Source organism: Lepidochelys kempii, chromosome 2, assembly GCF_965140285.1.
Source record: "Lepidochelys kempii isolate rLepKem1 chromosome 2, rLepKem1.hap1, whole genome shotgun sequence".
NCBI classification, from domain to species: Eukaryota; Metazoa; Chordata; order Testudines; family Cheloniidae; genus Lepidochelys; species Lepidochelys kempii.
Window position 1 is genome coordinate 107197642 of NC_136381.1, and position 26456 is coordinate 107224097.

A 26456-nucleotide genomic window follows, 5' to 3' on the forward strand; every position below is an offset into this window, starting at 1 on the left:
GACAGCATCTAATGAGAACTTTTTAACTGTAATGTTCTATTATTAACAAATGAATACATCTTTTTTTGCAGTTTCTCACATACATCAATGCTTTTAAGAATATCTTAAAACGCATGCTAGATCTTAAATCATTTTAACATCCTCCTGCTGAGCCATATCACCCACATTTATAACACATTTAAAGTGACAGAATGCTTTGGGAATATGTCGTTGCCACAATATCATTCATTAAACATAAATATTCGAGAACTGAACTTCACAAACCACATTTTTTAGTGGAAGGAAGTTGTGTAATGTAAACATTTGGTTCACACTATAAATGTCTTAAAATACTGTCATCTGCCTGCAATAATTTATGTTAAATAGAAACTAATTATGCCTAATCATGGCTCCAAGTTTTCCATGAGTTTATGGTCAAGTGGTTAGAACTAGAATCCACACTAGTATGCTTCAGTCTATATGCTATATTTAGGCATGGAAGGATTAGATTTTTATCGGGAAATGTCGGCAAATGTCAATTTCACCATACACAAACCTGCAAAAAATAGTCTCACTGATAGTAATAACCATTTGCAGATAGACAAAGTAAGAAAAATGCTGCTTGACAACTTATTATAGTTTTATTTAAAGATATTTACTTTATATATTTTGACATGCAATGTTGACAATTTGTGTTTTAACAGTTATAAAGCTTTTAACTTCTTTGTCTCAACATCTACTATCATTAAATATTTATTGTCGGCTCCCCATTGTCTGACACACACACCCTTTCATAATTCCCCACAACTGTGAAAATTAAAAATTGATAAAAATAAAAAATGCTTAAACATCAGTATCCATTAATATTATTTTTTAAAATATCAAATTCTGCCACGCCCAGTTATAGTGAAGGTTGGCATCAAGCCACAGAGAGACCTGAACTGAATACTATCAAAATCCTAAAGAGTAGCTTTGCTCCCTAAAATATAGAGCTTTGTTTGTATTTGTTCATTTAATGAAATGTGATTTTATCAATTTAACTTGTGCAGTGATATAGTAATGAAACAAATCCAATGTTCAGTATATCTGTTCATTCCTTAAACTCCCTGTTGAAACTGCCAACAAATGCCTTAATGTGGCAATTTCTTTGATGCGAATATCTGCCCATCTCTACCATTTAGGGCTGATTTTGAACTGGCAGTCTTGGTGTGAAAAGCTGTGTACCCCATCACTAATCCTGTGAGCCAATTCACTACACATTTTTGCATTAAAATGAAACAAAGTTTTCTAAGGGGAAAAATAACTTGATCAGAAATGTTTTCTTTATTATTAACGGAACAGGTACACAAAAAGAACAAAAGGAACAAAATGTGAAGAATGAAAAATGTAAATGGAAGTGGCAGAATTATCCATAATAATGCAGAAAAGGCAGAAATGTTCATTAAATATTTCTGTTCTGCAGTTAGGGGGGAAAACAGATGATATAGTCTCATCATACTGTGATGCTAATAGTCTTTCCATTTCTGGAGGAGGATGTTAAACAGAGATTACTAAAGTTAGAGAGTTTCAGGTCTTGATAACTTGCATTTAAGAGTTTTAAGAGAGCTGGCTGAGAAGCTTGCTGGACTGTTAATGTTGATGTTCAATAAGTCTCGGAGCACTGGGGAAGTTCCAGAAAGGCTGGAAGAATGTATCAATTTGAAAAAAGGATAAACAGGATGGCCTGAGTAATTGTAGGTCTGTCAATCTGACATCAATCCCAGGCAAGATATGGACAGTTGATATGGGACTTGATTAAAAACGAGCTAAAGGAGGGTAATATAATTAGTGCAAATCAACATGAGTTTATGAAAAATACATCCTATCAAACTTAATTGATATCTTTTTTTCTAAATGTGATTACAAGTTTGGTTGATAACAGTGATAGTGTTGATATAATATACTTAAACTTCTGTAAGGCATTTGAGTTAGTATTGCATGACATTTTGATTAAAAACAAGAACAATATACAATTAACATGGCACACATTAAGTGGATTAAAAACTGGCTAACTGATAGTTCTCCAAGTATAATTGTAAACAGGGAATTTTCATCAAGTGGGGTGTTTCCAATGAGGTCCCACAGGGATCTATTCTTTGCCCTACACTATTTAACACCTTTATCAATGACCTGGAAGAAAATATAAAATCATCACTGATAAAGTTTGCAGGTGAAACAAAAATTGGGGGAATGATAAATAATGAAGAGGACAGGTCACAGATTCAGCACAATCTAGATTGCTTGGCAAATAGGGCACAAGCAAACAATGTGTGTTTTGGTATGAATAAAGGTAAATATACACATCTAGGAACAAAGAACATAGGCCATACTTACAGGATGGGGGACTCTATCCTGGGAACCAGTGACTCTGAAAAAGATTGGGGGTTGTGGTGGATAATCAACTGAACATGAGAGCTCAATGTGATGCTGTGGCCAAAAGAGCTAATGTGACCCTAGGATGCATAAATTGGGCAATCTCAACTAGGAGTATTTTACCTCTGTATTTGGCACTGGTGTGACCACGGCTGGACTACTGTGTATGGTTCTGGTACTCACAGCTCAAGAAGGAAGTTGATAAATAGGAGAGGGTTCAGAGAAGAGCCACCAGAATGATTAAAGGATTAGAAAACATGCCTTAGACTGAGCTTAATCTATTTAGCTTAACAAAGGGGAGGTTAAGGGGTGACTTTATTATTGTCTGTAAGTATGTACATGGGGAATAAATATTTAATAATGGGCTCCTCAATCTAGCAGAGAAAGGTATAACAATGCAATGGCTGAAAGTTAATGCTAGACAAAATTCAGATTAGAAATGAGACATAAATTTTTGACAATGAGGGTAATTAACCATTGGAATACTGAGGGTTGTAGTGGATTCTCAATTACTGACAATTTTTAAATCAAAACTGGATGTTTTTCTAAAAGATTTGCTCTAGGAATTATATTGGGGAAGTTCTATGGCCTGTGTTATACAGGAGATCAGAGGATCACAGAGACTCCTTCTGGCCTTGGATCTAAGAATCTATTAACATTATAGCAGATTGGAATGCAAACTGCTCACTTCTTACTAATCTCACCTGATGTTTCAGCTGACTGGGACCTTACTCTTTAGTTTATGTTGTTCTGTGCAAAGTGAATGACTAATAAAATTGGATGATTAGGTATGTATAAATCTTGCTGGTTTTGCTTCAGTCTAAGACTGTGGACAGTTACACATGCAAACATAGAGAGAGGCAGGATGGTCCAGTGACTGCCTAGGACTTGGAGACTAGGGATCAAGTCCCTGTTCCATCATAGACTTCCTGTTTGATCTTGGGAAGTCACTTGTCTCTCTATGCATCAATTCCCCACCTGTTAAAAAGAGTGAGGATAATAGTACTTCCATACCTCAAAGGGGTGTTATAAAGATAAATACACCAAACACTGTGGTGCTCAGATTCTTTACTCAGATACTTCACGCTACCATAGTAATAGGACACATAAATTTCTTATATTGAATGTAAATTTCACATTTCATGACTTCTGAATACTTAATAATAGTTAGATTGTGAACTCTTTGGGGAAGAGACTAATACTAGGTGTTTATCCAGTGCCTTTCATAATGGTCCCTGGTCTTGGTTGGTCATTAAGTGCTACCATGATACAAATTAATAATAAATAAAATAATAATAATAACAACAATAATAACAACATAAGCTTTAGCATTCTCTTAATGATTTTGTTTCTAACACACACTTCCACACAAGCATCCCGTTCTCTCAACAAAAAAAAAAAAAGTCTAAGGAGAGTTTGAAACTTGTCTAGATTTTTCCCATTTCATCATCACAATAATGCAGTAGGAAATTTTTGTTCAATTACATTTGACCAAAGGAGTATTTTTCACAACAGTGGCATCCACACATTCCAATTCTATGGTGATCCACTCCCGAGTGTAACGTATCACTACTCTTTTAGAAGATTCTCCTGGTTTAGGTTGTTTGGTACATTATTATTCACATCTTCAATGTTGATGTAAAATGATTTTGTCAGTTAACTTGGGAAGGGTGAGAATTATCTGCACTATTGCTAGAAAGTTTAAGCACCTACCTCTGAGTGTCCACTCCATCTTTGCACACCATGCTGCTAAAAGAATGCATTCGAGGAAAACAAACCTTTGTTCCCTGAATGCAAGAATAGAGACAATATGAAAGAAGATCTAATGACTAAAAACATAGCACATTTTAAGATAACTCTAGCGCTTTCCGTAGTTAACAGAGACCACATACACTGATGCTATTGCTAACTTTGCTCCACCTCATTGCTAATGAACAAGACTAAAAAACTTCCCTTTAATAGAAAGGGGGGAAATCTCAACAGCTTGACTCTAGCAGGATTTGCCATAGCTTCCACAAAGATGTACTGTAAAAGCAAACACACTGACTAGCAAAGGCTTCTCGCCAGTGGGAAACAAGCCCTTTTTAAATAAAGGCACATCACTCTTTTTTCCAGGGTTAGCAGTCTGCAACATTCAGAAATGGCTTTCTCAGCCCATCTATGCAAAGATCTGAAATTCTACTGTTTTCTGTGAGAGATTCTATGCCCAGATAATAGCTTTCCCTAAAACCCATTCCAGTTGAAACCAGCATCTCACTCCCTCCTTGCAGCAGTTGCCATGGTTTTTCTAATGCAAAGTCCAATTGAAAAACACATATTTAGAAGAATTTGAACACACACAAGCACACACAGCAAACACAGCCAAAGGAGATTTTTCACAAGGCTACTTTCTCCTGGCCTGTATTTCAAGACAGAAAAAATTGTGTCTGGTCTCATATATAAAAGTTAGCACTGACATTTAAGTTTTGCCATATCAGTAAGTTCAGAGAAGAAAAAAAAGTTTTCAGTTCTGTGTTGCTTCTGACAAAGAGCTTATGTGAGCCCCAGGAAAAGGGCTGCTGCAGCTGTTGCAAACGAGAAACCTTAATTTTGCTGAAAATTCTTTCCTGCCTGCTAGTTTTCACTATCAATATGTTATAGTAAATTATTTCATTAAGTAATTCTTGTCCTCTGTACCCTACTCATCTTCGAGGACAAACTTTAGATCTACCTTGTGAATGTTGATAATATTTCTACTCAAAAGACACCTGCTGTTTTCTAAAGTTGACATACCACCTGGGCTCCTTTTCCGAGTCTTCTTCATAAAGATATATTATAATTGCAACAGTTATTAAGAAAAAGAAAATTATCCTTTGGTGCTAGTGATCTACTATATTCTTTCCCACCTTTGTTCTTAGGCAGACCTCTCTCCTACAGACAGACATGAAGACAACTTCAAGTGACAATGAGACAAATTTCATTTTGTTGTGAACTGTCTTTTCAATTACTTTACTCCTTTCCATTTCCCCTTGCTGACCTGGACCAGGCTGTTAATCTGACAGAGGTCCCAAACCTCCAGATTAAAATATGGAAATTGTTATCCTTCCACTTAGACCAGTGGAGTATGCATTGTAATTACAAGGAAGTGTTTGGTTCAGGTTTACAAGAAAAACTGAGTTACTTCTGCTATAGCCCATGACAATATAAACAGAATCTGACATGTTGCAACCAATACATTTATGTACAAATAGATGCACATAAAGTACATCTTGGTATATTTTATATTCTTTACAGCAGCCATTGTTAGGAAATCCAATGACACCTCCTAGGAGTCAACAGTCCTGATTCTCTACCCAATTACACCAATGTACTCCATTGTAACCCACGTTACAGCCAATAGACTTACATGAGTGTAATGGAGAGGAAAGTCAAGCTTAGTGACTCAAGTCCTGCTCTCACATAAAGCTTGATGCATTGCATACTGAAGTAAATTGGAGTTTTCCTGTTGACTTTAATGGGCATTAGACTGGGCCTTTACAGAGTAATTATTTTGAAGTTAATGTAGTTACTCCAGTTGTACAACAGAATTTGCTCAGTTCATTTAAGGAATAAATATTATAGCACAGAGGTTCTCACTCTAGGCTGGGCATTTCTCCCCCAGCCCCCAACTGCTTTCTGCTTCCTTTTGTTGTTGTTTTGCTCTCTTTTTAAGGTATCTTTTCCTAGTCTCATCACTGACAATGCTAGGATGAAAGATATTTCATGATACTCAGAAGTTTGCGAAGCCAGCGTACTGAAGGAGGTCTACATAGTCAGGTCACATTCTTTCCAAGTTTTTTTCAAGGGCCATTTGGGGAGACATTCCAAAATCACACATTTTACATAGTCATGTATCATTTTCTGGTCAGAAAACATATTGTTACAGTGCAACAAGATATCTGGGATTTCATAGGTGCAATTTTACATGGCTAACTCAATTTTAACAACATAGGGCGAACTGAGGCATTACTTAGAAGCCATGTTTTTGTGGAGGCCTGAATTAGGAGGGATAAGTATTAGAAATCGTGTTAAACTGCCCTAAACATATGGGGCATTCTGCATTTACTGTAGGGCCCAGCTCTAGCCTCAATTACACCCAGTCAACCTCACTGAAGTTGATAGAATAGAACTATGCAAGAAAAAGGACATTTCCCACACAGAATTTTCTGCAATTTTATTTCACTGTTTATATATCCCCCAATGGTGTAGTTTTGTAAAATATTGCAAAATTGTCATTTTTTATAGGACAACGTTGCAAATTTTGAATTTTTCCATACTTTAGCAGAAGCTAACTTTGTTCAATTTCAGTGGGATTCTTGGATGAACAAGGAATACACCAAAGAAGGACAATCCAGTGAGCTGGGGCTCAGGAGACCTTTGCTACAGACTTCCTCTACAACCTTAGGCAAGTCACTTAGCTGCTCTGTGCCTCTGTTTCCATAGGTACAAAGAGGATAGTAGCACTTCCCTACCTCACAGGGGGTTTGTGATAATAAACATCAAAGATTGAGAGGTACTCACATGCTATGTTAATGGGTGCCATATAAGTACTCAAGCTGGAGAGACCATCAGGGTCTCAAGAGCCAATTGACCTACCACAATCAGAGAACAATTCCAAGTAATGAACAATCTGATTAATCCAGTTTGCACCTTTCCTTTCAGGAGTTGCGCGTCAAGGAATTTTCAGGTTATTTTGTGGTGTCAGGAAAGCACGGTCTGTCTCATTGTGTGGTAGGCACAATCACAGACACTTCCCTGTTTGTGTTGCTCACTGACTAGACAGGCTGAGGCACAAGTGGGATCCATTCCTCTCATTGCTAGTGAGGGAAAGTGCCGAGATGCTATGGCTATTCTTATCATTGATGTCCTTTGGGAGGGCAAGAAGCCAGTTTTTCTGAAAGAAGCACTTGTTAGACCCAGAGGCTCAACCACATAAATAAAGATGAGGTGAACAGAGAGTGAGAACCTGAGAGTTCTGCATCTGCACTGAGTGGGATTCTAGATCTAGATCATACTGTATCTTTAAGAACTGTAATTTGCCAGTGAATTTGCCATTATTAAAGATGCCTGAAGGTTGGTCTTTCACACTTCAAGGGTGCCTGCCTATATCCTCTTAGCTTCTGAGAGGGAAACACAATAACTAAAATTAAGATAAATTCTCACATTTATCCACAGGATATAGGCAGTAACAACACAATGAGCATCCTGCCCTGCCAATGCACCTCAAGTCCAATTTGAGTGGACCACCCTGTGGGTGTGAGGGTGGTAACAACTGTGGACCAAGATACTCCAAACCTTATTCAAAACATAGTCCTATTGAAGTCAGAGGATTTTGGCTGAGTAAGTCTCAGGTAATAACTACAAAATTTGGCACAATAAAATACTTTGCACTTCGATACTAAATATCATTAACTACTTTACAAACATTAAGAACTAACCCCTCATTTTTTGGTTTCTGTGATGTGGACAGCTGCCCATTGAAATCAACCTGAGACCAACTCATTTTATGTAGGTTACCTAACACCCAACAGATGGTAACAGCTTTTCATGAACACCAACAATGGTTACATTCACATTAATGAACTAAAGGTGAAGGCCTTGTATCCCATTACCAGTCCCTAAGCTATCTACTTCCTACAAAACAATATTGGCTGGGATTCCCATTATTAACTACAGCATTTCTAGTTAGAATGTTTGATAAAAGTCTGGAGAACTAATTGTAGAGAAAAAATCAATTAAACTGTTACAATTTCCTTGTTAGGTTAATATTATAAACTTTTAAAGCCTGTCTTAATTTGGCATCATTAATAACTGGAATATCAGTCATGAGTTCTGTTGTCCCTTTAAACCAAAGATGATTAACTCCACTCTCTCTCAGAGGTATAATTTGCAAAGGATAAAAACCACAGAAGTACAACAAATTATTATACTAACAATGTTGTTTCTGTGTATGATTTTATGAGCAGGACTCCATCAATCCAATGAGTACCTATAGTTTCATACAGTGCTATCCTCATATTCCTACTGAAATGGGAGGTATATTTGTAATGAAACGCAAATTTGCTTAAAATTTTAGCATTTACATATATTTACATCCCTATTTTCAGATGAAATTGTTTTTATTGAAGCAGTTTCTTATGTTTATGAGACAAAGACTCCCAAAAATGAACAATTTCAAATATGCAAAAATGGGGCAAAATATAATTGTAGAAAATTCCACACAAAACTGTTCCTAGAACTTCTCACAACACTTTATTTAACCCTGTAGTTCTGCGGCATCATAGAGGATCTCAGAGATCAAAAACCTGTAATGCTCCCGTGATGCTGAAACCATTTCTTTTCACAGAGCAGACAGTCCTCTTCTAGGCTTCCCCTTCAGGGCTGTCTGTTTATCACTATCCCCTAACTGCCGACACACCCGTTCGCTGCTGTGCCCAGTGCGTGTGCTGCTGCACCTTCTCCCCAGTGCTGGCCACCACAGCTTTAAAACACACGCCAGCCAGTTTTCAGGATCCCGCTGCCTGCCCAACTTCCCTGATGACTGCTGCTCCATTGCCACCCACGTGTCTGGATGCCTCTGCAAAAAAGCATCTCCAAAATCACCACACTGTAGCGCAGGTCTAATTGCCTATGTGTCTTTTGTGGTCTAGCACAGACTGTGAACCTGGGTGTACAATTCAAAAACGTGTTCCATCTGTCCACTACTCACATCCCAAACATGCAGTATCTATGGAAGAAAGCAGTTTTATTCACAGCACTAAATATTTTAGGTCCAATTCTCCTCTTACTTGTACAGGTGTAACAGCACTGAATTCAAAGGAGTTACATCAGCAAGTCAGAGTAGATTTATGATAGAACATAGGCCAATAAGCTTACAGAATGCAGCATTCCCAGTGCACAGGACTGCATCTCCTTCAAATGCCAGCTAGTCATCTCTCACATCCACCGCCATGCCCACAGACACACTTTCCCTTTATGAGATTCCACATTTTTCTGCACTGCATTAAAACCTATATAATAAGATTTAGAGGTAAATATTCAGGCTGCTGTGGGATAGCTAGCTGCACAACTCCCAATAACTCCCATGCATCATTTCAAATATTAACACCAATGTCTGCTCCTTCCACATGACCTAACAGTCCCAACTGGTTAATCAAATAAAGCTGAACACAACAGCAAAGCATTCACTGACTCACCATCTGTGCAGGACAGATGACAGATGAAACTGCTGTCACACAACCACTCCCAAAGGGGGCGGTCTCCTCATGATCAACTGGTGACTGATCAAATGGAGTCCCTGACCTCCCAGTTCCAACTCTTTAGATAATTCTTTTATTAACCATCTGAGCTACATAACTGTTGACCTCAAGTTTCAAGCTTCAACTTCCAACGTCAGTCAAGGGTAAATAATGGATAAGCCTTTGATAAAGTATTTCCGTACTATATGAAATTGCTTTTTTTTCCCTAACTGGCGTATCTGATGCCAAGGAAACAATTTCTCTGCCCTGATACACAACAAAGATCTCTGAAGCTCCTTTGAAAGGACTGTAATCCAGAACTTTTTCTACTTGGATCAAATGCCTTTCCACTAATAGAACCATCATGACATTAAAAAGCAGGAACCATAGCTTTAAATTAATATGTTTCAAAAATATCCAGGTAGTCTTATCTTTAAATTTACAATAAATTCAACATCCCACCTTCAATCTTCTAGGGCAAAGAGTCTTTGCTGGATCAGAGCTCTGCTTGGCACAGGAGAAGGCAGCGGTGCAAGCACAAATCATATCTTGCTGGTACTGCACTCATGGGAAGGACACAAGGGGGGGGCACGTGACCTCCCCATGTGACCCTCCATGTGACTCCTCCCCAACCCGCCCCCAGCCCAGGGTCCCCACACTCTCCCCGTCCCCTCCGACACTCCCCTTTGTGTATACAAACATCAACATCCTTAACTACTCACTTTCCCCCCACATATGTAGTATTCAGTCTGTTTATATGGAATATGGGAGTTGGGTGAGGAGCCATTTCAGCATAGGTATGACTTATTAAAAGACAAATTTTAAGTAGAACTGTATCCTAAACTGCTTTATGGTATTGTAACCAAACTTTGCATTTCAATGGGAGATTCAATCTCCTTTATAGGAACAGACTCCTGAAACTCTTACCAGTCCATAAAAGTGGTCCACAGTCATGCAAATAGTCCCATTGTATTCAGTGGGACTTATGAAATGATTAGGGGTTTACAGGATTCGGTTCCGAGTTTGTAAATTGTTTTGGATGAAATTGACAATGCCTGAGCTGTCAGATCAGAAGGAGTTTCATTTGAACAAAGGTGGGCAGATGTGTGATAAGTCTTAGCTCTGTTGCTAAGATAAGGAACATATTTTCAGCAAACGTCTTGGCAGATTCCTGAGGGAGCTGGTTTAAGGCCATCAGTATAATAATATTCACTTATAGTTCTCTCACCCACAAGCTGGAAAATGAGGCATTTGCTTTCTTTGTTTTGCTGCTCCAGTTCCAGTTAACAAAATGCATGTTAGACTAGTTTGGCTTCAAAGAAGAATTCTTTGTACACTGGGGACAACACCTGATTCCTGTCAGGCTGCAGAACTGTGCTGACATCAGAATCCAAATATCCTCTGGTCAGTGCAAGCAGAGGCATTCCTCTAATGATTTGGACTTGATGTGATGTAGTATGGATGTCATGGATAATTCAGACCAATGGGGAGAAAAAGAATCAAAAACAGTGTTTAAACACCTTCCGTCCCCCCCATCCCTCCCCCTCTTGAGGACTCCTGACCAATGTAACAGCACAATACATATGCTAATGAACTTAAACAAAGACTTTGTTTAAGTTCGTTAGTATATGTATTGTGCTCTTCAAGCCATTTAAAGAATGAATGCCCTCCCTAGCCGTGTTCTGCTCTTTTAAGGAGCAGAGCACAGCCCCATACCCCGCTCCAGAGGTGGGGGGGGAGACTAACCCCAAGTCTTTCCGGTACCCCATACCTGCTAAAAATATCTTGCCGGTACCGCCCTACTTGCACTCCTGGGAGAAGGGCACAGGTGGAGGTAACCTCAGTTACATTCCCCGATTCTCTGGGTGGTTCTATGCTGCACCAACCCCGGCAGAGTTTAGAGCAGACTGGGGACTGCTCTAATCTATACTAAATGGCAATGGTCCCTCAGAGACTGGCCTCCAGCTAGGGATAGAGCACAGTGTGCAATAACACTGGAATTGGAAGGGTTATAGTATAAGAGCCAGCTATGTTGCCTCTGTGCTAGCTGAGGACCCTCCCAACCTCAATAGATGAGATCTGTCCAGTTCCTGTCTTCTTTGTGCCTCCAGAGCAAGAGTTTAACAAAGTGGAGTAAATCTGGCTATATAAATATTAAATGTACATAATAAAACTAAAATTACACCAATTATATTGTGGCTTGTTTGGAATATTAGCATTTTAGTAATGTAGAGGGAAGAAAAATAATTTGTTTTATTTCTCTGAACAATCCATCCAATATATTTTTAAAAGACAAAAACGCTTTCTTGAGTAATAAATAACTAATGTAAACCCCATCATTGTGTATGTATAGTTGAGATTATGTTTTCCAATATGCATTATTTTGCATTTATCGACACTGAATTTCATCCGGCATTGTGTTGGCCAGTCACCCAGTTTTGTGAAATCCCTTTGTAACTCTTTGCAGTCAGCTTTGGACTTAACTGCCTTGAGTAATATTTTATTGTCAGCAAACTTTGCCACCTCATTGTTTAAACCTTTTTCCAGATCATTTATGAATATGTTGAACAGCACTTGTCCCAGTACAGATCCTTGGAGCACTATTTACCGCTATCCACTGTGAACACCGACCATGTATTCCTACCCTTTGATCATATCTTTTAATCATTTACTGATCCATGAGTAGACTTCCTGTCTTATCCAATATCTGCCTACTTTGCTTAAGAGCATTTGGTGAGGGTCCATGTCAAAGGCTTTCTGAAAGTCCAGGTATACTATATGCACTGGATCACTCTTGTCCACATATTTGTCGACAACCTCAAAAGAATTCTAGTAGATTATACTAGATTAGGTGAGGCATGACTTACCTTTACAAAAGCCATGTTGACTCTTCCCCAACATATCATGTTCATATAAGTGTCTGATAATTCTGTTCTTTACTATAGTTTCAATCAATTTGCCTGGTACTGAAGTTAGACTTATTGGCCTGTAATTGCCAGGATCACCTCTGGAGAAATTTTTTTAAAAATGAGTTGCATTAACTACCCTCCAGTCACGTGATACAGAGGCTGATTTAAGTGATAGGTTACATACCACAGTTAGCAGTTCTGCCATTTCACATCTGAGTTCCTTCCTTGAATACCATCTAGTCTGTTGACTTATTACTATTTAATTTATCTGTTTGTTCGAAAACCTCCTCTACTGACACCTCAATCTGGACAGTTCCTCAGATTTGCCACCTCAGGTGTGGGAATCTCCCTCACATCCTCTGCATTGAAGATCGATGCAAAGAATTCACTGGCCTTCTGCGCAATGGCCTTGACTACTACTACCAATATACTCCTTCCAGCGTGCCTGCACATACTAGAAATCCATTATACCTGTCCCATGCACCTTCCCAGAGAGAGTCAGAGATTCCACCTTCCAACTCCAGACCACATCTGGAACGTTACCCAGTGCACACTTTGGGCCAGAGGCCTCAGAGTACCCCATTCATTAAACATGACTAATTACTTACTTGCCATAGAGATGAACATAGCCACAGTATATTTTGTTTCCATTTGCACTATAGGATATAAATCATGGAATGAACAGAGACCCAATATAATATATACAATATATAACCCACTTAACACACATCCCCCATTTTTTGTCTTTCCCCACTCTGACTGGATGGGTGTTAACAGGCCACTTCACTTCACCTTGATCATTCTCTTGAAATGTGTGTTAATTACTTATGCTAAACAATCCTTTCCACCTTATATTTAGCAGTGAAGCTCTGAGTACATTTCCCAGACCTGAAGAAGAGCTCTGTGTAAGCTCAAAAGCTTGTCTCTCTCATCAACAGAAGTTGGTCCAATAAAAGATATTATCTCACCCACCTTGTCTCGCTAATAAAAGAATCTTACATTGTCGTTGTTTTGATACCTTCATTTGCCTTTAGATTAATACTGGACAGTTATCAGAGGGCAGACTTAAGGCTGGTTTTGGAATGTATAATGTGATAAGTAAATGCCAACAAGTAAAAAAAAAAAGACATTGTATGATTTGGGAGGCTACTTAAATATTTCTTTTCCAATAAATGCTTATTCCCATACTTGAAAATGTTTAAGTGTCTGTAAACTCTAACTTTCCTTGGTACACACCTATTTCACCTTTCATGTTAACTAGCAACCAGAACTTAAAGGTAACAAAGATTTTGTTGTCTATTAACTGGATATATATATAGAGAGAGAGGCCCAGGGTGGAATTTTGGAGCGTCCAACATGCCCACTCCCAACATGTGCCTCCTCCTCTGTTCAGCTTGAACAAACAAGTATCATGCCTGGTTCTCTCTTACAACGTGGCACTTCAAAATTCTAATAAGTCGTCCTTTGCCTGCCCCCCATATTTCAAACTGCCCGACAGCCTTCCTTGTTGGTCTAACCCGTTGCTTTCAGAGCAACTGCTATGTTCAAATACACAACTCACTTGCTGTTCATGCTAATGCTGACCCTTGTTAAGCTGCCAATTTTTTTTTTTTATTTTTTTTTTGGAAACCTGTTCCATTGCTGGGAACATGTGGCCTAGCTACTTTGTACTCCAGTGGCCCAGGCTTACAATCTATTCGCTTCCTGGGCCAAACTCATCCATGATGTATCAGCTGAATTTGGCCGATCATTTCTAACTATAAATGGATATCTACTGTTTGGCTGGGTCCCCAGCTATCCTTCTTCTAAACTGTTCATCCCACTTAAGCCATATGCTGTCATTGTAAGTGGAGTGTACATTCCAGGTGGCATTTATGTAACTAAAGATCAGTTTACCTGCAGTTATTTCTCCCCCAAGTCCCATTGGCCAAAATACTGACATCCAATTGTTAACTGATGATGCTAGTTCTGAAACAATCTCTAATCTCCGTTCTCTTTTTCCAATGACTCTTCAGTTTTGCTTTTTGAGCACTTCACATATTGAAAATATATTGCATGTATTCCCATCACTTTTGGGTCTACTGATCAATTAATTTCCAGAACATCAAGTAGGAACAGGAAGGTTTTTAATCCCATCATGCCATTTGCCCTGTTCTACTTATGGTTCTGAAGCCCTCTGTGCCTTAAACCCACCTTTAACAGGCTTCATATATTACTGGCCTATTTTAGGGTCAAACCTTGGTCCCTCTTTTGTGCTCATGAAGGCTCCAGTTGCAGCAGAATTGGGCAAACTTCCCTCAGACCCCCAATCTTGACTGTTATGAATTGTGGCCCCATCACAGCTTTCTCCCATTTCTGGCCTTATTTAACTAAAACTATTTTCTACCAAAAAGAAAAAAAAAAGGCAGCAGACAGATAAAAGAAGAGGAGAAAGATGAAAAGTTTACAACAAGCATGGAAGAATACACAGCAGAGCTTAGAACTCTCAGAAAAACACAAAACATCTCAAGTACACTGCATAGGATTTCACCACAGAGGCCAAAATATCTCTGGCACCAGAGCTCACTCTTCTCACTACAAGTACATACCTTGTCATCACATGTTATTTTACTATTAACATTTGTCACTGACATTTCTGAGTAAAAACAAAAAACAGTAACTTTGATCTATATGATTGTTATTCCATAAAATGTGATTCCATAAAATCTTGCCCCATCCATTTTAAGCCAGAATTCCCGCACTGAATTCAGTAAGGAGTTCTTCTTTCAAATGGATGGATAGGAGAGTATAACCCACGGGTCGGAAGACGTAGTCTCTTTCCACAGTGCAGCTTTTAGCCAAGTTTGTAATGGCTTCTTAAAATGCATCATTCTAAACATGACACCCACACCCAACATAGTTGATTAGTAACAGGAGGCAGATAACCAGTTTTGCTCTTACCCCAGGTACATAGTTGTATTTCTATGGCCATTGCTAACCCTTAAATCTTGATTCAGTAAAGCTTCTCTATTCAGAAATGGTGCTTAAGTAAGTGCTTAGCTTTAAACACTTACTGATGTCCCTGTGACGGGGGCCCTGTGTCAAGCTAAGGTGCCTCCATCGGTGCACCCCGTCACCCTGTTGTCGGGATCCCCCTGTTATGCGGGGGATTTCAGCCAAGTGGGTCCTGACCCCCTGACGGGGTTACTTAGACAAATAGTCCATAATCCGGAATCCGGGCGGGCAAAACAAGCAAACAGTCTGGAGCACTAGAGTCTCTGGGCCGCGCAAAGCAACCAAATGGTCTATGGCCCTGTAGCCTCCAGGCTGGGGCAAGACAAACAAACAATCTATGGCCTGACAGCCTCTGGGCTGGGGCAGGCAGTTGCATTGGGAAATTAGTTCTCTGGGCAGGGCAAAGCAGCAAGCAAACTGCAGCCTCTGGGCGGGGCAAAGCAGACAAACAGTATATGGCCCTGCAGCCTCCAGCAAGGGCAGGTAGTTGCAGTGGGGGGATTAGCCCTCGCAGGGCAAAATATGAATCTGTCTATGGCCCCAGGGTGGGGCAAAACAAACAAACCAGGTAGGGGCCTTACTTCCCTCTGGGCTGGGATGTAAAACAGGCAGCAGCCTCCTCAGCGGGCAGCGGCTTGGCTTCCCCAGCAGTCTCTGCAGTCAGCGACTTGCCTGGAGCGTAGTCCGGGTCTTCAGGCTCTATCGCTGGGAGCATCGCAGGAACCGGCAGGGTATGTCCTTCCTTCTCTGTCACCAACCCTGACTGAGCTGTAATGCCTTCTTTTATCTGGCCTCTCCAACTGGAGCATGCACAGCAGGGAAAAGGGGGCGTGACCACCTGGGCCCACGATTGCAGCCCCTCATCAACCCAGTGCAGGCTTGGTGCACCCCGTCACAGTCCCATTTAAGCATGTGCTTAAATCACTGGTTCTCACCCTCAACCACTTGTAGCCCAATCAGCACATAGCTACGGCCCATGTGACATCCTTAGGGCCATACAGATAATATATATCTATTGTACAGCCCACGTAAAACATAACACATATGCAGCCCACAAAGGTAAATTGGTTGAGAACCACTGACTTAAATGCTTTTCTAAATAGGAATGGACAGAAGCACCTGCTTAAGTGTTTCCTGAACCAGGGCCTTACTTAGCTGTATGGACAGGGACTTGCAATTGTTTCTATGTTCTATGTCAGTATGGCTGTTTTCCCTCCCTCTTGGCTGTCAGTGTAATAGGACATCCCAGTACTCTGCCTCATGTTCTGCGGATGTTGCTTCATGACCAGGTCTTCTGGGCCCTCCATGTCCTGCTGAAGCAGTATGAATAAATGTTCAGATTAGCCTGAAATGCAGACTTAGGCAGTGTGGTAGGGATGGATGCACACACTCACTTGACACATGGTTGTGTTGCAAAAAGAAAAAGCTACTGCATGGCCACAACCCAATCAGTCTTGGTGGTTCTGGGTCAAATGAGAATATCACAGACTAGTTACAAAACCTTGATAGAACTTGTAGCATGGCAAGGTGTGACACTTTTCAGGTGAGGTGTCCAAAGTGAATCACTACCACTTGCTCACAGTGGGAAGGAGCCCTGTCTGTGCCCACTAGAGGAAACACTCCCCAGCCGGCATCTGTGATCTCTGCTATTCCCTCCTTCAGGCTAGCAGTTTACATGCCTCATTTTGTTACACTCAGGTACCCAGTCCCTGTTCTTCTGGATACGCACACTGTACACCAATTCGCTGCCTCCATGAAAGCAGTGCACCCCAGTTCACTGGTTTTACCTCCAATGTTGGAGCACCCACAGAAAAAAAGTGGGTGCTCAGCACGCACCAGCCACCCGCTGATCAGCTGTCATCAGCTCCACCAATCAGCTGCTCCCCCTCCCCACCAGCACCTGGTACCCGCTGCCGATCAACTATTCAGCGGTGGGTGGGAGACACCAGGGAGGGGAGCGGAAGGAGCAGGGGCGTGAAAAGGTAGAGCAAGGGTGGGGCACGCTCAGGGGGGAGGGGAGGAGTGGGGACAGGAAGAGGCAGGGCGGAGCCTCGGGGGCAAGGGCAGGGCCTTGGGGGAAGGGGAAAAGTCGGGGAGGGGCCTTGGGGTGGAGCGGGGATGGAGCACCCCCAGGGAAAGCTGAAATCAGCACCTGTGGTTACAAGTTATTGTCTCTTAATCCAAGAGGCCCCCTCTTCAGTGAGCTCTCCTGGGCTTCATTTATCTTTGTACATACTCAAGTCTCCACCAGATCCAGACAGTGAACAAAGTGCTATCTCCAGACATGCCCACTGTGCTCAACACTGATTGAGTTAGCCCAGAGACCCCACCTCACTGCAGGTGACAAGTCTTACTTCAGCAGTTTCATAAACTAATATCCCACATTTTACATATCTCTTAAATTGTTTCCTGCACAAACATCTTGCAATAACCATGACAATCAGCAAGTTCTTAGCTTTCCACAGAAACTACACACAAACCCACCTTTGGTAAAATATAGAGAAGATGGTCGGATGCAGGAGTAATAGACCTGCCTGGCTATGCCTCTGTCACACGAGGCTATTTGCCAATTACAGTAGATAATCCCCTCAGTCCCCTTTTCCTAAGTAATATTAACATCCCAGAACAATTGTTTTAATCTATCTATCTATATTACAATAATTTATTTTAAAAACATTATTACGTCAGTAACTATCAACAATAGAAGAAATAAAGGCAAAGCCTCAGTGGTGTGATTAGCCGTCGAGCTCATGTAAAAGTCATAAAGCACTGAGAGAAAGTGACTTCTGCCAGGAGGAGCAATAACTTGTGAGCATTGTTCACAGAAGGACATGCATATGGGAAGGACTGGAACATTTTCAGGTGCTGGATTTTGTTTCTCATCCTATCCTGTTTCACTTATACTAAAAGTTAAGGGAAATGGTGAGAGAAATCACTTTCCCATGTTGCACTTGGAGCCTTTCTCATGATTACTTGCCATCTTGACTCAGCAGTGGTAACAGAAACAAACATCGGTGAAAGTCATATCATCTCTGCATAGGAAATATAGAAAAGCACTGGTTGTGGTCGGAAATGGTTTTGCCATAGCTGTAGATTTTATTGTGTGTTATTAGAGTCCCTGCTGCAGCATCTCCAGGAGGAAGCCAGTAGCAGAAGCTTAAATGGAACTAAAGATCAAAACTTTGATGACCATTAGAGAGGGAGGAGTGGCAAGCCAAAGGATCCTGAGAAGAGTAAGAAGCTGGGGAACCTACAAGAGGAAGAGTGGGGGACTAGCACGAGCTAGTTGTTTGTCTATACTGCTCCAATGGATGGTAGCCCAGGAAGCAGTCTCCTTTCCCTATAGATTTTGTGGACAACTGGAAATCAGGCCTGTCTTCCTAGGCCTGCAATGGACTCTTTTTGTGACCTTGAGACAGTCACTTACACTTTCTCCTTGCCTCAGTTATTGCACCTGTGAAATTGTGAGGCTTGAAGCACATCAAGATCCATCACATCTGAAAAAGGCAAAAATGACTGCACTATATTTTCATGAGAGATGCTAGTGTAATATGTGTTGACTCTACAGGACCTGCTAACATATTCTGGCAATCTACCATCGTAATTAAACTATAATTATTTATTATACTTTTACTGTGGTTTATTTTTTCTTGGAGACAGTAAATCCCCCACTAATCTTTTCAGAGATTGATTTTTAAATGCCCACTGTTTGCAAAGGGCAAGGTTGTTAAGTAATTATGAGTTAATAGCTCTGTTATTATTAGGGGATATACATCATAAATGATGGGGAAATCTCAGGGCAGGGAATGGTTGAATTACAAATGAGATACCTTACTTTAAAGCTGGACTGGGATAGTCAGTAGAAGACTTTCCTTTGTCATCAGCTGGTGCACATCTTTGGCATGTTTTTTTATCTCCACTATGGCTGGATTGTAAAGGAACCTAACCCCCATCAGGGATAGCTTATAGGGTTTCGGTTCTCATTTCTCCCTCTTCCCCTTCCTCCCCCCCCCCTTTTTTTTTTTTTGGTCCTTTCACCCTTGTTCTCAAAAGGACTCTTGGCTTTTTTGCACATCCTTCAACAGCACTGATTTTCTAAACAATAAATAAGCTCCGTATGAACGTGTAGTCTGTTGTTGGCCTGTGAAGTCTGCTGCTGTAACTTTGGACAAGTATCTACACTGGGGAAGTATCATTTAAAATGTTCCAGACTAAACATTTAAATCAGACAAAATAAATATTTCAGCGTGCTAACCTGTAAACTATTCCTTGCTGCTACTGGAGCTTAATGCACTTACTGCTGTAGCTCCTTGTTAAAGGGTAATACATATTTAATACATTCAGGCATCACAGTGAGTAACACAATCAGTGTATATTGGCTAACAAATTATTTGCTGTCCTTGAGCCTTAGCTTACTACATCTTAAATTGCATCCATGGAGATTTGGAATTATGGTGGCACACAGGAAACATGCATTTGCTGCGATCAATTTACCATCTTAGGCTACACAGGATTGGGCTTTAAAGTTCCACCTATCCTGAAGGGTATTTGCACTGAAGAACATTCTGTCCTGTGAGAATACAAAAAGACTCCCTTTCTGTAAGGAAAGTGGAATTTTAAGGTGCCAGGAATGTACTCTCATCATGCCTCAAAGTCAGCAGATGAGGACTTGGACAGGCCTCCGAAGGAATACCATTTGTTGCTGGATGAAGTGTTGGGCACACCCAGGGTGGTAACCTTCCCTCTGATGACTGTATATAAAACCAGTGCCCCTCTATCATATTAGGGAGCACCATGCTCCTAGAAGTGCTATCTTTTGCATGAGAGCTCCTCATTGCCCCTTGTCAACATTAATGATTCCATCATACTTATCCCCTCAAATTAGGGGTGTTAGCCCTGTGTCTGGTCAAATTTCAACTTGGCTAATCGCATTTCACTTCTGACATTTTACAGCCACTTTTTACTCATTAATAACTACACCAGGCCCAAGGTATCTTTATTATTACTACACAGCGGGGACTGAACTGCCATGCTTCACCAAAAAAACTTCAAAAACAGACTCCAACGTGAAACTGCAGAACTGGAATTAATTTGCAAACTGGACACCATCAGATTAGGCCTGAATAAAGATTGGGAATGGTTGGGTCATTACAAACCTAAACCTAATTTCCCCAATACTAATTTCCCCCTACTGTTACTCACACCTTCTTGTCAACTGTCTGAAATGGGCCACTCTCATTACCACTTCAAAAGTTATTTTTCCTCCCTTGGTATCCTGCTGTCAATTGAATTGTCTCATTAGACTGACCTCACACTTGGTAAGGCAACTCACATCTTTTCATGTATTTATACCTGTTCCTGTATTTTCCACTCCATGCATCTGATGAAGTGGATTCTAGCCCATGAAAGCTTATGCCCAAATAAATTTGTTAGTCTCTAAGGTCCCACAAGGACTCCTCGGTGTTTCTCCCTTACGGAATATGTCATGGTAGATTGGGGGCAAGGAGGAGTGGTGGCAGGGGCTGGAAAACACCATTCCAGCAGGTGTAAGTTAGAACACAGCTGTGTCTGCTCTAACCCATATGGGGTCCAGTGCAGCCCCTGACCAGTCACATGATATGGGGAGGTGGTTGTCATTCAGGGTTCAGGGTGGGATACACAAAGGGACTTTGGCATTGGAATGCTGAGTTTCACGGCCTAGAAAAATCAGACAACAACACTGCAATCCACAAAAACTAGTTAGGCAGATAAACTCTCTATACAATGGATGAGGATAAATAGGCACCTAGAAATAGGATCCACAAACCCAGCATGCTAGGCACAGAGCCACCTAAGCTAGCTAACAAGAGCATGTGCTAAGCCCTGTCCCTCTCTCTGAGACAGGCACCTAAGTTTGGGCTGCAGGGAGGCACCTCTCTCTGCTAAAAATCCACAAATGGGAATCAGCTGCCAGGAGTCAGCTGACTTAGATGCTTAAGGCATTGCCAACCTTATAACATTTAGCCCAGTGGTTAGAGCACTCTGAGGGTGAGAAGGGATTTCATACTTCTGAAGAGGGGGCTCCAACCACTAAGCTATGGGATAGTCTGATGCGGGGTTCCCTCAGTCTCTCCTGTTGAAGCTGTTCCACTGTGGATAAATACTTAAAAAGTAATTCAGTGAGAGTACTTCTCTCTCTCTCGCTCCCATCCCCTTGCTCCAATCACTTTTTTACTAGTTATTCACAGTGGAACAGTTTCAACAAGATAGTTAAGGGAGCCCCATATCAAAATATCCCATAGTTCGGCTTGCCAACATTTATTTTATTGTTTATAATTTTGATGGAATATATTAATGTTTACGTTTTTTTTAATCAATTTAACTTTTCACAGTTGCAGGAATTTATTGGGGGGGTCAGATAATAATTAGTGACCGCTGATATTGCAATTCAAAATGCTAAAGTTTTATAACCATTAAATCACAAATTGTCAATGTCACATCAATATAAACAAAGGAAATATCCCTACATCAAATGCTAATAAGTTCTCAAGTAGCATTTTTCTGATTTTGCCAATTTCAGTTATTATTGTTGGTTTGCGTGTGGACGGTGAAATTGACATTTACTTGCAAAATGCTAATCCTTCCAAGCCTACCCATAGCTCAGTGGTTAGAGCTTTCACATCCTTTCTCCCCATCTAGCAGAGAGGTGGCAGGTTTGAACCTAGGTCTCCCACATCCTAGGTGAGAGTGTTAAGCACTGGTGAGCACCACCACTTTCCCTTAGAGTTTGAATGGACCTGATCTTGTAGGTATGCTCAGATACCACCTACCAGCTTGGGCCCCACATGCAATTTAGGCTGCCGAATGCCTATCTTCCCTGGTTTGTGAATTGCTCTAGGACTTAAGCGAGAGATAGACATTTGGACACCTAGACGGAGGCAGCAGTGTGTGTGCTTATAGGCAGAAACTTAGGCACATAGGAAACTTTTATTCTGAAAACTTAGGCACCAAGTGAGTTTAGCTACATACCAGGTTTGGAAGGAGTTTTATGGATCTCAGTGGAGCCAAAACTTGGATTTAGGTGCCTAAGTATTTTTATGGATGTGGGCCTTAGTGCAGATGAGGATCGATCCCTATATCTGGATTGCTTGTATTTCACAAACTTGTTCACTTATACTTTCACTAGTCTTAGAACCAATGGAAATCTGGAGAAATATAGCCAAATCCTTAAAGATATTTGTAAGTGTTGTTTTGGGTTTGGGGGGGGGGAGAAAGGTTTTTACACTATAGAATTCAATTTCTAAGGATATCTAGAGCCTGCTGAATAATTTCATATCCCTTAACAGTCAATGTGTAGATTAGAATGTGTTCCTCTACAGAAGCAATACTGATTTCAAATATAAAAGCATTCCAAGTTTATCCTAGCCATGCCTTCCAAGCAAAGAGTTGGAATAAACTTTAGAAACTCCAGGATAAATAAAGAAACACTAGGGCTGGGTTTATTATTCTGACCAAGTAAATGAGCTGTCTAAAAATGAAGACAAAAAAATTAAAGGTCTCTTATCTTGCAAGCCTGAGGAAAGCCTTAATTAAAATCTCTTGCAGTTGTGTTACTGTAGATGCCACCCCCCATTTTGTTGTTGTTGCTTCATCTCTCAGACAGGAGGTTCCCATTGTGTCAAGGCACAAGTAGAGGCATCTGAAAAAGATATTGTCCCTTTTCCCTTCTCTAAACTGTAAAGTTTTACCTATCCCTGTTTTGAGCATCAATGTGAGCAGTGTGTTTTAGAGAAGGGCTCAAGCTGCGTTATTGTTATTGGGATCCAGATTATGAGCTCCCTAAAATTTCATGGTACCTATAAAGCTAGGGATTGTTTGCAACATTCAGGTCTGCATCTGGAATTTAGATTTTGAACCTCTAAAGAGAGATAATTCTTTCACTCCCCCTTTTATTTATCATAAAGCACATCCTCACAACTGATTGCTACTACTCAGAGGACGTGGACTTTGTGTGTGCAAAAAAATTTCCTTGAAATTATCTGAACGTTGAGGGGAGGATAAATTTAAAAGAGGCATCTTACATTCTGCCCCGAACAAGCTTGTGCTTAGTTTTATTGCTTCTAGTAGGGTGTTTCATAATCTAAGGCCATCCACCTAAAGTATCCTGCCTCCTGATCTTGACAGCTTCACCATGAGTCATAGCTACAAAAACCCCAGTGAGCATTGCTTTATTGATGGATCGTGGATATGGAATCTGAAAGATAATCTTCCTTTTAAGACTTTCCTCTGAAACAACAGGCATCGACCACTCTCAGAGGCAGATATTAAACATTAAGGACCATTAGTCTGATGAGGCACATCTTGCATTCGTATCATATATTGTGCATGTTTATTGGCCATTCAGATTACATTATGATAGATGCAAGCCATACATCATAGGAGATATAAAAAGGATTCTATTTTAAGTCTCTGTATCCCTTCCCTCCCCTATTCCAACTGTGGATTTCCATCCCCAATTCCTATTTTAATGCTAGCTAACTGAAAAATTGTACTGAAAAATTCCATCCTCTTCCTGGGCTCTTTGCTCTTAAACTAACAACCAGGCTTTAGTGCCAATTTCAGCTATGTTCTTCATAATGAAATTAGACCAGGCACGCAGGGATGGTATCAGTTTCCCTAGGACTCATCAGGGTGAAATTCCCTCCTGTGCTGAGGCCTGTGCACCACTTAAGTCCTAAAAATAATGGTTAATTTGAATTTAAGTGGTGTATGGGCCCTGTGCTGGCCCTCTGCACAGATGGGAATGCCACCACAGAGGGGGCACTCAGCCATACCTCACAATACTGGCCCTTCTTTGTCATCTAAATGAAGTAATCAAGTAAACTCAGCTCCAAAGAGCAAGGTGGAATGAAAAACAAAGCCACCTTTATTCCCCAAGTCAGCTTCCAGAGGCTTTTCATCATGGTTTGAATCTGCATTTGATTGGAGCTCAGTACAGCTCTGGTGATATTTATATACCACCTGAACAAACTCAAGGAGACTAGAATTCAAGTCTTAAAGGGTCAGCTACAGACTGTTCTTTGAACTTATTCACACTGCAAGTAAAAGACTAGCTAGCTCCAAACATAGACTGTCATCAAATGGCTGTAAGTACTCACATTTTTGTAGGAGCAATTAAACTTGTTCGTTTTTGAAAGTTACATTAGCAAAGACAGCTTGTGTGAGAGATAGGTGACATTCAGCTCTGGCTCCACTATCAAAATGGAATTTGTGCTTTGATTGCACCATTGGTGCCGATTCATCTCCAGGATGGAATAGCAGCTTTCTATGGAGTGACAATATAATCAGCTAGAACTATTTGTTTTATTATTATTCATATTTTTTTCCATCAATCAACAGTTAAAAGTAATACAACAAGGAATACTATAAATTACTGTAAAAATACAAGCCCAGGCAAAATCATATTTATACCAAAAGCCCCAAGTAACAACTCATACATCTTTAAGTGTGCCAATAAGACAGTAATTTCATGCTGTTAGCAAAATCTATGAGACAGTGAAGCCCCTTTATGGGGAAAAAAATTATTCTGACACCAAAAGTCAAAAGAAATGAAGAAAGAGTTCATTTGAAAGTATTCTAGGTGCATTTCTTGAACTACAGTAAAATACTCTAATCTGACAACTGCGTCCATTGTTTACAACTTTGCCTACTATTTTGCAACCAGTAGTAAAATGAAAAAACAAGGGCTCAATATTGTAAAGTTTAGCCCCTCCTGGGAGGTCCTGAGTGTTCCCAACCTCAGTGGGGAAGTTGATTTTTAAGTGGTGTTAATGGCACCCTGCATTTCCCAGGATCAGGACCGAAGCAATGGGTAGTTTCATGCAGTAATATTGCCATGTGTCAGAATTTCATACCATGGTTATTTCATTCAGCTATCTCCTCTTTTTTTAGCTCGTATCAGCTGGCTTTTCCATTTCCCCTCCCTCCAAAACTTGTGAAGTGTACTGGATTTGCTGTATTTTGGGTATCTGTATTTTGGGTAAATCACCGTTCCTGTTCCATTGCAGTGCCTAGCCAAGCAATATCCAGGGATATAAAATTGGGGGGGGGGAGAGGGAGAGAGTGTGCACCTCTCCCCCCGGAGTAGTACTGGGACAGGGAAGCCATGGGTTCTAAGCTCATCTTCACTAACAGCTGATTATATTTCTGTTTTATAACCACTACTATTAAATATGGTCTCATATCCCAGAGAAAAGCAATTATTGGTCTCCCCATTTTACAAAGACATTAACTGAGAGGTGGTACAAGCCATTTCTAGGAGTCTGCTGCTGACTAGTGTGGTGGGGATCCATAGGTTTACACACGAGGGAATTTGTTTTTCCAGTTTTCTTTTTAAACTGGTTTATTGAATTCATAGAGTGAGAAGATATCCTTAAAAACAAGTCTGATGGTTAAAGCAACATGATAATCTGTCATTTATCATGGCATGTGTAACAAAAACACAGTTGTTCCATATTTCAGTTACCTTTCTCACACATTAGCATGGTTAAAGATTTAGAGAGTTTTTTCCTCTCAGTGGTCACCAATATGTTAATTCCCTTGAAGTCTAGTCTTATTCTGTGATTTTGTTGGCAGATGATTTGCTTGTAAAGTAGCACTCACTCTTAGAGTCACTTTCAGATGTCCTGCTTCACCTTTTACTCAGCCAAAACTCCCAGAGTCAATGGGAATTTGCACCAGGTTGGTTGACTCACGTCTGCTAAGGAATCCGCTGAGTGAGTAGACATTTTGCCTGAATAGATGTTGAGAAAAAAAGTGAGGACTTTGGTCATAGCCCACAGAGAGAGTTCCAAATGGGACAGAATGCAGCTAGTCCATTGATGCTGCACAGTTTATTTTGCTAACTATTTTGCATCAATTTGTTATT

At 40.5% G+C, this 26456-nt stretch overlaps 1 protein-coding gene across 15 annotated transcripts in view; it reads right to left on the reverse strand.

Annotated features, from left to right (window-relative positions):
- LOC144930211 (uncharacterized) overlaps nt 1-26456 on the reverse strand; it is a 778762-nt gene that overhangs the window by 223526 nt on the left and 528780 nt on the right. For 9 of the 15 annotated variants that reach the window (XR_013635332.1, XR_013635334.1, XR_013635331.1 and 6 more), the window contains 2 exons: nt 26192-26321; nt 24688-24854 (listed from right to left, as the gene is read on the reverse strand). The exons of the other annotated variants lie outside the window; for them this stretch is intronic. The gene's annotated coding sequence lies outside the window, so the exon portion shown is untranslated. The remainder of the gene's footprint in view (nt 1-24687; nt 24855-26191; nt 26322-26456) is intronic. 15 annotated transcript variants of the gene reach the window in all.